The sequence below is a fragment of the Hordeum vulgare genome, chromosome 6H (assembly GCF_904849725.1).
Source record: "Hordeum vulgare subsp. vulgare chromosome 6H, MorexV3_pseudomolecules_assembly, whole genome shotgun sequence".
NCBI lineage: Eukaryota > Viridiplantae > Streptophyta > Magnoliopsida > Poales > Poaceae > Hordeum > Hordeum vulgare.
In genome coordinates this window covers 468,351,327-468,366,475 of record NC_058523.1, presented here as the reverse complement: position 1 = coordinate 468,366,475, position 15,149 = coordinate 468,351,327, and positions in this window count along the sequence as shown.

Here is a 15,149-nt window from a genome sequence, read left to right as displayed (position 1 = left end):
CGGGAGATGACGGATCGACGGCGACTGGAGCTTCGGGGAGAGAGAGATCCGAGAGGGGAAGGGGATCGAGAGGCCTAGGGGAGAGGATAGAGCCGCGGGGAGGAGGATAAGAAGACGCGGGCATCGCGCTGGTGCTCCTGGAGGCCTCCAGCAGCGAGCAGGCAGGCAGGAGGTGGCCGGCTCGGCCGCCGTGCTCATCTTCTCCCTTGCCTTCTGGCAGGAGGAGGAAGATGACCGGGGAGCCCCTGGTGGGCTGGGCCGACGACAAATAGAGGTAAGTCATTTCTTTCTCTTATTTCTTTTCTATTTTGTTTTTGTTTTGCTAACTATTGTTTTGCTATTTATTTCAGCTCCAAAATGGGTTGTAAAAACTATTTTAAACAAAACTGAATATTTGTTGGAATATCCCCAACCATTTCCATAGTTTTCAACATTTTTGAAAATTTAAAGTTTCTGATTTCAAATTTAAAACTTGAAACCAGTAGCTTTTTGCATTCATTTAAAATATTTAAAGTGTCAAGAAAATGGTATTCTTCATTTCTCATTTACTTTCATGATTTATCAGAAAGTTTGAACTTTTCTTGAGGCCATTTTGGATTCATTGATTTTAACTAGTTTGAGATTTCCTTTATTTAAAGTAGTGGCTAGGGTTTTGAGTTTTTCCTTTGCCACTTTCTTGTTCTTGTTGGAGAATTTCTTAGATGCAATGCAAAGAATACATGAGCACAAGACTAACTTGCTTAAGGTGTGAGGGATGTGACATAATAGTTGGGCAATTGACAGAATTATGATTGCACCACAATGCTAATTATGCTCCTTGATAGTTAGAGGTTCAATAGTAATGGGTAGTACGCTAAAACAAGTAGACCGTTTATTCATTAACATCTACTTACTAATCATCCACCTTGAGATATCTATCCGGAACATCTCTCCGTTATGAAGTTGCGAGCCCGACCCAAAGTGTAAACTCAAAGCAACGAACAACTGCATTGATGAACTATGCATAAGTTAAACAATACTTGCAACCGTGGTCACAAGCACCATTGTTTTCTCCCTGGTGGCAACAAGCACATCCTCTAGTCTGATGTTTCTGTCACTCAAGCTAGACATCAAGGGGCCCGAACCCACAATCATGCTTAATGCTCCCTCTTGGAGTTACGATCTACTACTTGGCCAAAGCAATAAAAAGCAACGGAGAACATGCAAGAATCACTAAGGAACATAATATAAAAGGATAATCAAATATATACCTCATAACAATCTGAACATAATCTCATAATCCATCGGATCCCAACGAACCGAGCATATCAAAAGTAAGAGAATTACATAGATGCCTTGATCATGTAGGGAAGCTCACAAGGACTAACCATTGAAGCACAAGATTGGAGAGAAGACATCACATAGCCACTGGCCATCGACTGATGGTCCGAGGGAAACTACTCATGACACATCCGTGAAGCGTCCATGACGGTGGAGAAGCTCCCGGAGGTCAATCCTCCCTCGGGCAGGGTGTCGGGAAGAGGTATCATGACGCTCCCGATCTTGGAAGCGCTGCGGCGGTGGAACGATGGAGAAATTCACGATTCCAGAAAGTCTGTGAGGTTTCTTAACGGAAGTCTAAATATAGGCCAAAGGAGCGTACCGGAGGAGGTGGGGCCCACCCAGGCACCCTCCTGGCGCGACTTGGGCCCTGGCCGCGCCAGCAAGCCACCTAGGAGGCCCCTAGCCCCCCTCTGGCCCTCCTTCGATGATCCCGAAGCTTCTATTAAGCTGATTTTTTTTATATATTTTTCGGGATTTTCTCGGGCTTCGGAAAATTGGGTAAAAGCCCCAGCAAAAAAGACATCAGCAGACAGAAACTGGCACTGGGTGCACTGAGTTAGTAGGTTAGTCCAAATATGTGTAAAATGATATAAAAGTACAGAAAAACATGTAACAATGTCACCCAAAAGATCATGGAACAAGCATAGATTATAGATACGTCTGGGATGTATTAGGGATCCTCAATAGCATCCGCCGAGCTCGCAGCCGCGCGTGCCTCCTCTGCGGCCCAATCGTGTGGTTCGTGATGGGACCCTGTAACCGACAGGCCCTACTAGAGAAAAGACCCCTCGACCGGTGGGACTCCTGGCCGGCTAGGAGGCTTCCAGCCAAGTCCCCCCGTCGCCATATATGCATATTGTAAGCTAGGGGGTTGGCATATAAAACCCCTAGAGGTGCCCCATGCAAGGGGTTGGCCAGTCCACCCAGCATCACACACCCACACATAGATACATGAGAGGCAGAGAGAGCGAGATATCTCTTTCTTGGTCCTCTGTTGAACAACTCAAGGAGCAACATTGTAGCCCACTCGGTTCATCAACCAAACTAGGAGGACTAGTGGTGTTACCTCCCACGGAGGACCCCGAACCTGGGTACATCGTGTCCTTGCACCGCTTGTTCACGATCCCGTTTCTAGAGCCCGCCGACGTTCTCTCGGCCCCAACAGCTCTCGACAAGACATCCCATGACATGTGCCATGAGAAAACAACGACAGCATCCTCCATGCTCGGGGGCTTAGCTTCGAACCTCCTTTCACCTAAGCAAAAACAGTTTTGAATGAGGGCACGACCCTCACTCGGTCGCCAAGATGTACATGACCATCATTAGTTCGCAGGAACTACCTTCATTTCTTAGCTGCGAACCTGAATTTACCAAAGTTGAAACCTGCCCCAAGTGAGGACATCCTTCATGCTTGGGGGCTTAGTTGTGAACCTGCTTTAGCCTAGGCCCAAATTAACCCCAAGTGAGAACATTAGTCACACACGGGAACTTAGTCGCGATCAAACAATCGCTTAAGTACTTTGGTACCCCTTGCGGGAGCCCGCTAAACACTTGAAGACTCAAAATTAGAATGGACATAAAGCAAATGAAAATTGCATTCTTTTGAAAGCAAAAGTACGGATAGTTCGAGCCCAAGGCTCACTCAGAGTTTAAGGGTTACATAAAACACATGGCATTCCGAGGCAAATCATATTTAATGTCTTTTATCCGAGTACCACTCGAAGGACGATGGGGCTACAACTTCTACGAATGTGTCAAGGTCAATCCCGTCATTGATCGAGGTGGCAGCCTCCATGAACGTCTCTATGATGTCCTCGAACTTGGTGTTCTTCCTATTGGCGACCTTGAGGTTCTCCAGCTTCTCTTTGTCCACTCCCTTGTGATGGGCGCGAACAAGCGAGAGGGCGATGTCGGCTCTTGCTCGAGCTGCTAATTTCTTCCAAGACCGCACTCGGCTGGGTACTTACTTCACTCGGTCGATGATGGCTTGCATATCCTTGGGGAATTCGTCGCTAGGATCAACTTCTTGGTCGATCTTTGAGATGGAAGATTCAAGCAACTTGAAGCATACGAGCCCATGGTTGATGCGGTCCTCTAGTCGGAGAAGAGCCAGAGATGTGTTGTCCCTGAAAAGCCCCCTATGTGGATTCAGCTCCTTTTCGATCCTCTCGGTCTCTTCATCGGCGTTGACGCAAAATTCTAAACGTGAGAAAATTACAAAGGACATCAGATACCACTCGGAAATTGCAAAGATATTGCAAAGAATTACTCGGATCCAAGGCATACCTTTAAGTTTTCCGCTCATTTCCTTGCCAAATTCCTCAACAAACTGCTCCAATTCGATCTTGTTGGTGGTGACCTGCTTAAGCTTGGTCTCCCACTTGACATAATTCATGTTCAGCACAGCAAGATCTTCGACGGACTTCTTTGCGACAACCTCCAATATTTGCTTCTCCTCCTCGAGCTTCTTGACTGATTTGAGCTTGGCGTCAGCCGCTTTGGTATTCTGGTTAGTTCCCTTCTACGCAGACGCCAGTTCGTCATCCCACTTCTCGAGGTCCTCCTTCAAGGTAACTAAATAAAAAGAAGTCTTCAGGCTCTCAATAAATTGATGTGGTAAAACAGCCTCAGTCACACGGGAAGAGAGATCAAATTTTAAGGTAGTCGGATGGGAAATGTTTACCATCGAGTGAGTGTTTCTCCTGCTCTAGGCACTCACTCTTAGATTTCTTGGCATCAAGGCTGAGGTGTAGGTCATGCACCTCATTCTCCCCGACATCGTAGCGGCTCCCGACCCCACAAACGTTCTGCCAGCAACAAACACATTTATTCAAAATTCAGAAATGGAAACTCTAAGACTACCGCCGACTACTTCAGTCAACGACAGTCTCGGGGACTACACCCAGTGGGTGTGTAACATCCCAAATTTTGGAATGTTAATAAAATTATTAGATTGATTGTTTGTTTGTTTGAGTGATTGAAACTTGAGTGAAATTTGAAACTTTTCAAAAACTTTTGAATGAGAGGGAATAAAATGAGTTCCCAGTTTCCTGTGAGTTCAATTTCATCTTTTCAAAACCAGCGAGAGGAGATAGCATGACTTCTTCAACTATAAAGAATTTGAACCAAGGTGGCACTTGAATTTCCTTTCGATTTTTCATTTGCATTTTGTTTTCTTCTTCACTCACGGAATCCCGGGAACAATACTTTGTCAAACAAGAGAAAAAGAGAGGAGAAACATGACCCTCCAAACCCGGGGATATTCTTTGAAATATTCGAGCCATGACATCCAAGATTTATTTGGGTAATTATTTGAAAAAAGAAATAAAGCATTTAGGGGATTTTCTGAAAAAACATTTTTTTGAAGTATTTTGGCCGTGGAAAAATGTCCATCTTTTTGAATTTATTTTTCTGAAAATTTTAATATATTATACCCCTATACTCCAAGGATATTCTATTTCCTTTTAATCGTATTAATTCCTGTTTTAATAAAAAGGGAAAGAGATCTCTTATTTTAGGAATGTACTTGGGACATGTTAGGAAACCAATCTGGCCCAATCCCACCTTCTTCTTCCTCCTCACGAGCTTCCTTTTGTGGCCCTGCTCGTAGCCACGGCGCCACCATCCTCATCTTCCTATCAAGAACGGAGTACATTAGGTCTCGTGGCGCTTCCCCATCACCCCTGCCGAGTTTCTCCAGCGCCCCACCCCCTGCCGTGCTACTCCTCCGCCTATTCCTCACCCCACCGGCGACCTCCCCACCTCGCCGGAGCAGCTACATCGCCGGAGTTCTTCCTCTGTGTCACCCATGGTGAGATTCACGAAATCCCGTATTGCAGTTTTTTTCAGAAAATTGCAATCTTAGAAAATTCAAATCTATTAGTCTATAACTCCGAATTAGGTGATTATTTTTGCGTTGGATCAAAAAATTTATGTAGTTTCTATAGATATATAATTTGGCTATGTTTGGATTTATAAAATTTGAATTAGATAAGATTTGAGTTAAAGCTTGTTTTGCTTATACCAGGAGTTTAAAAATAGCTTTTAAATTAATTCTTGTTGCTACTGTTTCCTATTGATCATATATTTCAGTAGTTTAAGTTTCAATTTTTTTAAATAATTTTACTTAGGGTTTTAAGCAAAACAAATTCTGTTTTAGCCTTTTTGTTTTTCTTGCTATTTCTTTTGTATTAATTGTTCTTAATTTGTTTTTTCTTGTAATTGTGACAAGTTATATTTTTTTCTGATATTTACGAGTAACTTTTCAACAACAACAAAATTTTATTTTATTTATTCTTATTTGTTTGCATGGAATCAATTCTAGTTGTATACTAACTTGCGAATTGATTGCATTGCTAGTTTGATTTCCTATTTTGAAAATACTTATAAAATAATATTGTTTTGTAAATTTTACTTCTGTTATCTTAGTTATTTTATATTTTGTTTTCTGTTATTTTTTCTACTTTAGTGTTTTATGTTCAGTTAGAACAAAAACTATATAATGAAGTTTCCTTTGGATTTTTATCCACTCTCTCTTATTGATTTTTGATTGCATCAACTTTTATTAATGTTTGTTAATTGATTGCTAGAATGATTGCTAGTGTGAGTGCTTATGTGAATACTATGTTTGATTATATAGATTTCATCGGAGAGTGACGAATAGTTCTATCATGTATTTCCCGAGAACGAAAATTCTTCTTCGTCCACATCACCAGGCAAGTCATTTGATCATGTATCACCTATGTTTTATGCATCGTAGTTCTACCATCCTATGCCCAATTGCATGCTGACTAGGTACTTGGAAATTATGGTTACATATTGTAGTATCATGTGGTAGGCACCCAACAACCCCGTTACATGGCCGGGACGACAAATTTCATACGGCTATGCTTGAGTAGACGGGATTCTGGTTGAGAGTTTATCACGAGTAATTCGAGAATAATTTAATAACCAAGACCGGTTAAGTCAATACTTTTCAAGACCTCATGATGCAATGCAACTCTGGGTGAGGGACGGTTGATCGGCTCCCTGGAGAAACCAGTGGATGACCCGGGATGCTGGAGACGGCCATGACATCTTGTGGAAAGCTTCACCCAGGCTCAAAGAGACGGACGGATATTTTCAAGACCTAAGGCTTACCTGCACAGCCACAAGTCATTATGGGCTCTGGCTTGGTTGGACAACGCGGCGACTCTGGACAGGCGGTGCTAGCAGATGTAGAAGAACGGTAGGATTGGATGGGCACCGACAGGGATTCAGATGGACCCGTTGAAAGACCATGTTTTGATCCTCCGGTCTTCAAACACCCTGAAGTGCGAGGACATACATGGAGGCGATCAAATCTTGTGGGGAACGTGTGCAAAACTCTGCAGAGTACTCAAACCTAATCGATTAGCCGTGTCCACGGTCATGGACAACTTGAGCCAAACGAACTGAAGTTATCTGAAATTCTCAACACAAATAATAATATTGAAGTGGGTATTATTGACAACATGGGTACGAGAATTGGTTGGTGGAACCATCTGGTTAACAACCAACAATGTAGTAACATTTTGCTTTTAGCCCTCTTGATGTAGGAGAAAACTTGCTTTTCGCTAAAAACTTATAGCCCCACCTGCCATATATGCATATAGTATAGATGATTACTTTTCACCCCTCTCTTATGTGACTTGCCGGCATATTCAATATGCTGACCTACATGGCTCAATGTCTTATGTTGCAGATATTTTTCTTCGACGAGTAAGAGTACGATTCAGGGTTACGGTCTACACTCAACTTACGTTGGTGTTTATTGGGACTCCACTACCTTGACGGCTTCCGCTGAGATATTTAAGGTATATATCAGTTTTACGCTATTTACATGTGATTGCACTTTGATATATACATTGATGTACTGTGTGTGCCAGCATACTGATCCAGGGATGGCACAGATACACAAAGGCTTGACTCATTTTGAGTCGGGTCGCTACAGGGTGCTCTCAGTGCGCCCCGATTGGAGTGATGAGGAGATAGACAAAAGTCACTATACCATACCGATCTATGTCAACTCAAAATAGGAATTGAGACTACCGCCAATTCGTTCAGTCGACGATAGTCTCGAGGACTACACCCAGTGGGTGCACTCAACGTGCCCCCACTAGCATAGGACACCGAGTGGGTTTGCTTCCTGTAAGCCCACTCGGGAACAAAAACAAAAAAAACATGCAAAGGGATAACTCACAACCGAGGTCGACATTCACAAGGGTACTTACCCGAATGTTCTTCCCCAAGGCTTCGCTGGCATTATACGCCTCCTTGAGTAATCCAGTCATTAGATCTAGCTAAGGTAAGGCCTCCTTATGCGCACCCTCTTGGTCCAGTGGGATATGGTGCAGCTGGAAGATGTTGGCCATTGGAGGAGTTGGCGGCGTCACATTCAGACCAGTTCCCAGCGATGCTCTAGTCGAAGTGGCACCCCACACGAGAGTTGTAACCTTGACAACAGAAGACCTGGTCACTCGACTAGGAGTGGCGTCCCACATCATCGCATCCTCGACAACTGAAGGGATGAGAAAATCAATCTTGATCACGTTTTGCGGCCCTCCAAGTGTTGAGAGGCACTTATCGATTAACTACAAAGTAAAATCACAAGTCCTGAATGAAGTACAAACGAGTTCAAGTTCTACCTTTGGAGGATGCGACGTTGGCATCAACCTGACCCATCTCCAAAGCCTTGGGTCGAGCGAGGCGGTCGAGATATCGGCTCTACAACAAAGATGTTCGGAAACAAATGTTACTCGACTATCAAGCGGAAAACATCATTCGGCGAAAACACTTATGCCGAGGCCACATGCACGTCCACCTTGATGTGCGTGATAACAACCTTTTGAGCTTTGGAGTCGTAGTTGTGGTCTATTTGGTGGCTTTCTTCGGAGCCACCGTGGGCTCGCTTTGTCCCCGTTTGGAACTATGCATCGACACCGCCACCGCAGTCAGTTAGCGACACTCAAAGCATTGGCACCGCCAGAATGTACTCTAGGGTCCTGGAGTGCCTTAGAACGAGCCTTTGCCGGAAGTTCGTTAGACCGGGAGTACTCCTCGTTGTCCGTGTTCTCGTCATCATCGTCATCATCTCCCAAACTTTCGGGATGCTCGGTCTCACTTGCCACGCCAATCGTCGTATTGTCGACTGATGGGACCAAGCTGATCAACACCACACTACTAGGAAAAGGGCTATAGATGATATAGATACTAATGGCGCACCACACAAGTAGTGCGCCACTACTATATAGTAGTGGCGCACCATGTGCAGGTGTGCCATTAGTGTGATGGACACTAATGGCGCACCACACACTCGGTGCGCCACTACTATATTTTTTTATTTTTATTTTTTTTCGCAAAACTACTAATGGCGCACGAGCAGCTGGTGCGCCATTAGTAACCAGGGTTACTAATGGCGCATCTGTTGGTAGTGCGCCACTACTATAATTTTTATTTTGCAAACTACTAATGGCGCACCACAGCTAGTGCGCCATTAGTAACCAGTGTTACTAATGGCGCATCTGTTGGTGGTGCGCCACTACTATTTTTTTTTTGCAGAACTACTAATGGTGCACCACAGAAGGTGCGCCATTAGTAACCAGGGTTACTAATAGAGCATATGTAGGTGGTGCGCCATTAGTAACCCGGGACGAGCTAGATATTTTGGACAGCCACCTACCACACTCACTTTCCCCACTTTCATTCTCTCCACCTCCTCCTCCAAGCTTGTCTCGGGTGCCTCCTCCTCCTCACCTCATTTGCATCATAGATTCACCCAAATTAAGTGGTTAAATTACCTTTTTTGATAGGTAAGTAAGGGGAAAGCTTTTATGTTGTAGATCTACTTTTTTCTCCCTCCAACAACGTGCATATGCACTTTTTATGGCCTAGCTAGATCTACGTATGTTTGTGGTGTTGCATATATGTTTGTGTTTGCAGGTACCGGTATTTGAAATGCGATAGTTGCCAATATTTTCCCGGAATGTTGATTCATTTCCGTTTCGGCGAGAATTTGGCACTATGCATTCTTTTTTGTCCTATTTTTAGGCAAAGTCATGCCAATTTTTTTTTTGGTTCTAAAATATAGTTTTGCTCTACCCCGCAGGCGACCATGGTCCGCACGATGACCGAAGGCATCGTGAATAGGTTTTTGAGCTCCGTGAAGGCCGAGATGCTTCAAAAGAACGATACGGAGATAAGATGTCCATGTCGAAGATGCAAGCTGAAGAGCCTTATGGACCCGGATTCCGTAAAGGTGCGGGACCACCTGCTCTTGCGTGGTTTCATGGATGGCTATCGGTGGCAAGGTGATGAAGATGATTATGAAGTCGTCCATGGGGTCCGGGAAAGAAATGATGAAGGGCATGAGAAAGACAACCGCGGCGAGGGCGGGCGAGAAGACGAAGAATCTCCAGAACACAGTCATCATGTAGAAGATACCGGACATGATGATGAGGAAGATGCCGGAGCAGACGATGGGCATGATCATGAAGATGAAGATGCCGGAGCAGACGACGATGGACCATCGATGGCCTGGGTGAAGGACCCTCATATTCAAGAGCTGCTTCTCAAGCAGACGGATAACGCAAGAGCTGCCGCTCGAGAGAAAGCCATGCTAGATCAACTGGAGATAGACGCGGTTACTCCATTCTATGAAGGATGCAGGCCCGAGGATACCCGCCTGAAAGTAACGCTCATGGATCTGGAGATGAAGGTAAAACACAAAATGACCGACGCATGCTTCGACGAGAACATGTCATTCTGGCACGAACGTCTTCCCAAGGGGAACAACTGCCCGACCAGTTTCGAGGAGGCGAAGAAAATCGTGTGTCCTCTGGATTTACCGCACGTGAAATATCATGTGTGCATGAACAATTGCATCATTTATCGGAACGAGCACGCGGAGTCTACCATATATCCGGTGTGCGGCGTCAGTCCATACAAGAAGAGGAAGAAAGCTCCTCGAAAAGTGGTGTGGTACTTTCCGATCACTCCTCGTGTGCAACGGTATTTCGCGGACCCTAAGGTGGCAAAGCTCCTGCGTTGGCACGCGGATAGGGAGGAGAAAAAGCGAGAAGATGGCGGAAATGATCCGGAGATAAATAAAATAGACAAGATGCTGAGTCACCCTAAGGATGCGAGCAAGTGGCAAGCGTTGAACTACGAATACCCAGAATTTGGGGACGATCCAAGGAACATCGTGCTCGGCGCAAGCACCGATGAAGTCAATCCATTTGGCAGCCAGAGAAGCACACATAGCACCTGGCCTGTATTTGTGTGGATGTACAACCTTCCCCCCTGGTTGTGCATGAAGAGGAAGTACATTCACATGAGTATGCTAATTGAAGGGCCGAAACAACCAGGGAACAACATCAATCTATATCTGGGGCTGCTGAAAGAGGAGATAGACACGCTGTGCAAAACGCCAGCCAATACGTGGGACACCGCAGAGAAAGAATATTTCCCTATGAGAGCCGCACTGCTCACCACGGTGCACAACTATCTCGGTTACGGATATGTCGCGGCGCAGGTGGTCCATGGATTTTATGCATGTGTCAGGTGCATGGATGACACAATGTAACGCCAGCTAGATAGAGATCCCAGGTCTTCAAAAACCGTGTTCATGGGACATCGAAGGTGGCTTCGCGATGATGACTCATGGAGAAAACGCAAGGATCTGTTCGATGGTGAAACCGAACCCCGAAGACGCCCCCTTATGAGGAGAGGCGAGGAAATATACGAGCTGTTGAAAAATTGGAAAGAGTGCCCACCGCCCGGAAAGGCGTCAGTGCCGGGAAAGAAGCGAAAGGCGCCAGAGCCTCTGCTGAAGGTATGGAAAACGAGGTCTGTTTTCTGGGACTTGCCGTACTCGAAGATCCTCCGTGTGCCTCACAGCCTTGATGTCATGCATATCACGAAGAACGTGTGCGAGAGTCTGCTTGGTACCCCGCTCAACATGCCAGAGAGGACCAAAGATGGACCGAAAGCAAGGGCAGACTTGAAATCAATGGGCATCAGGGAGGAGCTTCACGCTAATAATGATGATGATGATGATGAGGCAAAGCAGGACACGGAAAGTCGTCGCAAAGGCAAAAAGGTCAAGAAGACCAGAAATGACTTCCCTCCCGCGTGCTTCACTCTAAGTCAGGAGGAGATCAATTAGTTTTTCACCTGCCTCGTAGGAGTAAAACTTCCTTACGGTTACGCGGGGAAGATAAGCAGATACCTAGACTCAGTGAAGCAGAAGTTTAGCGGGATGAAGTCTCACGACTGTCACGTGCTGATGACGCAGATACTTCCAGTTGCAATCCGTGGGATCATGGACGCGCACGTACGTGAAACGCTATTTGGCCTATGCAACTTTTTTGACGTGATCTCTCGGAAGTCGGTTGGCATGAGGCAACTCAGAAGGCTACAGGAAGAGATCGTGGTGATACTATGCGAGCTTGAGATGTACTTCCCGCCCGCATTCTTCGACGTTATGGTGCATCTGCTGGTCCATATCGTGGACGATATCATCCAACTCGGGCCGACATTCCTGCATAGCATGATGCCGTTCGAAAGGATGAATGGTGTCATCAAGGGATACGTTCGCAACATGTCACGTCCAGAGGGAAGCTTAGGCAGGGGCTTTCTGACCGAAGAGTGCATCTCCTACTGCACGAATTATCTAGGCATCGAGAACCCCGTTGGTCTGCCCGTCAACAGGCACCTCGGCAGGCTCGCAGGACGGGGTCACCGGGAGGGTCGCCGCGAAATGCATGTCGACTTCGAGGGTCGACTCGCCGACTTTGAAAGAGCAAACCTAGTCGCGCTACAACACATAGACATGGTCAATCCTTGGGTCGTAGAGCACAAAACCTTTATTGAGAAGACGTACAATGACCGAGGCCAACAGAGGACGGACGGAGAGATAATCAGAGAGCACAACTCATGTTTCACGCATTGGTTCAAGCAGAAGCTTCTGTCGTACCCTTTACATGAGGATTCTTACGCGGAAGAACAACTCATATTCGCCTTGTCATAGGGCACCGAGCACAACCTGATGACGTATGAGGCGTACGATATCAACGGCTACACATTCTACACCGAGGGAAAGGACATGAAGAGCGATGGTTATCAGAACTCCGGGGTAACGATGGAATCCTACACCGGTAACGACAAGGACAGATACTACAGAAGGATCGAGGAGATCTAGGAGCTGAGCTATGCTGGAGAGAAGGTCCCGATGTTCCGTGTCAGATGGGCCAAGAGCATCATAAAAGAAGACCGGTATTTCACCACCATGGTTATACCTGAAGCCAAATCCAAGACAGTGGGTGCAAACGTCACCGCGAAAAATGAGCCATGGGTACTGGCTTCCCAAGTGGACCAATGCTTCTTCATTACTGACCCGCCAAAGCCCAGTCGTGTTGTCTTGAGGAGAGGCAAAAGGAAGATCATCGGAATGGATGGAGTCGCCAATGAGCAAGACTTCGACAAGTACGGTGACCCGAAGATGGAACATGACGACGATGATGAAGTACCAGCATACACCACAAGAAGAAGCAGGACCACCCTACCTAAAGGACGTCCATTCAAGAGAAGAACTCCATTTACAAAAAATAAGGGCAAGAAGATTGTGAACAAATAGCTAGCTAAGATCGATTGTATTTAAATTGTAGCCTTCATTTCTCGATTGTATTTCGACATTTTCAAATTTGATGATATTTTTTCATATTCAATATGAAAAAATATTGAATATTCATGAGGACACTCGATCTCGATCCCCTCCATCTCGATCGCTATCACCCCTCGCAAGATCCCCCTCGCCGCCGAGCACCCCATGCACCCTCCCCGCTCCACCGCCGCAGCCGTCGGCATACTTACCACTAGAACACCTATTCACAAGATTCAACTCCTATTCATAGGCATCTACTTGCAAACATAAAAAAAAATATACTAGGCAGTAGATGTTGTTGTGAGGGAAGATAAATCACCCTCATGGTGTGATGCACCCCATAGCATCAACTTCTCAAACCAAGGTGCAACCAGCACAAGAAAACAATGCATAGAAAAAAATAAAAGGAGGGGGGAAGAGGATTCCAACCCTGTCCCCCTCGTACTCAATCCTGCATCAAACCACTAGGCTAAGAAGCATCTGCTCGACAGCAAAGTGCAAGAGGGCAAGGAATACTGTCTGATGGCTAGTGTGCCGAAGGAAAATTACCCCAAAAAGGGTGCTGAGGGGGGATCGAACCCGCCACCTCCTGCTGGCAGGCAAAAACCCACGCACCACTGCGCCAGTCTTTCAGAGATTAACAAGGTAGAGAAGGCGCACCTCATATAAATGCGCCATTACTATATAACAAAAATTCTAATGGCGCACCGCTCGGGGTGCGCCATTCCTAAGCCGGCTACCCTCGCGCACCTCTACTCCATTTGCCCTCGCGCGCCCTCGTCCCCGCCCACCCCTTCCCCCACCTTCGTCCACGCAGCCCACGGAGCTCTGGCGGCGCTAGGGTTTGCTCCAGCCCCGAAGCCGCGCACCCAACCGCCCCCTCCTCTCTTCTCCCGCGGCCTCCCCCCTAGCCCCTTTCCACCGCCCAGCGGCGCCCGCCGTCTCCACGAACCCTAGCTCCGCCGTCGCGCTCGGCGTCTCCAGGCCCGCGCTCGGCGTCTCCGGGCCCGCGCTCTACTGGCGCTACAAGAAGGGCTTCTCCGCCTCCGCCTCCGTCGCTGCCGCCGCCTCCGCTCCCTCCTGCCCGCCCTGCAGCTGCGACTGCCCGCCGCCGCTCTCCCACCAGTCCATCGCGCTAGGTCCATTCGGTAGCTACACAGCTTATCTGGTTTGCACATTTCGGTAGCTACACAGCTTATCTGGTTCGAATTTCGCTTCACTAGTTTCGATGATGCGTAATGCGTGCTTCGATGAAGTTTCATGCCGTTTTAGTTTTTAAGCCGTGCATGGGGTCTCCTAATCACAAAAACTGTGTTGCATCTGTGCTACTCTGTGGTTGCCCCATTGATAAACATGGGCAGATTTTTTCCTTAGGAAACGCATATTTGGCATTTAAATTCAATAAATCGACAACGGAGAAGAAAATAATGCTAGTTATATTTTCTTGTCAGCCATACGCTCTGTTACTACTCTGTTTCACTTCCGCTCTCGGCTAATACTATTTACTAAAATATGATCAATTGTGCCTTCCTACTGCAGTTATAAAGCCCAGGGATTAGATAGCTGATGCAGAGGCGTTGCTGGACATTGCCAGCAGTTTGGCAGCATCTGTAAGGTCCAAGTCATGTATGTCTTTTACTGTTTGGTGCTTGAAACATGGAAGTTAACAGTCTAGCAGTTTGTGGAGACTAAATTGCTGCACTTCCATGTTTACTATAGAAGTATACTCTGTTTGGAGTGCTTAAGATGGGGTTTACTATCGTAAACTCCTATATATCCACATTGATGTATAAGTGAATTGAAGAATTGAGAGTTGTTTGGACATGTTTTCTTCTACTTATTTGTTTTGTTCTCCTTTCCATTGCAATATGCAATTGTAGTGTAATTACATGATTCAAAAGTTAGTGGACTTGTACTATTTTTTATTTTGAATATATAAATAACCTAGTGCCAGGTTCATACTTCATTATCTGTTTTATCTTTCATTCTGTCAGGGTGCTTCGGGAAACCACAGAACTAGAACCCCAAGGTATCAGCAACTTGCGCAACCCTTCGATGCTAGTTTTGTTGCTATCCCGGTTGAGATTAGGATCAGGCATATAGAAGCAGTACCATTTTCTTCTTCTTGCATTGGGATGGGGAAATC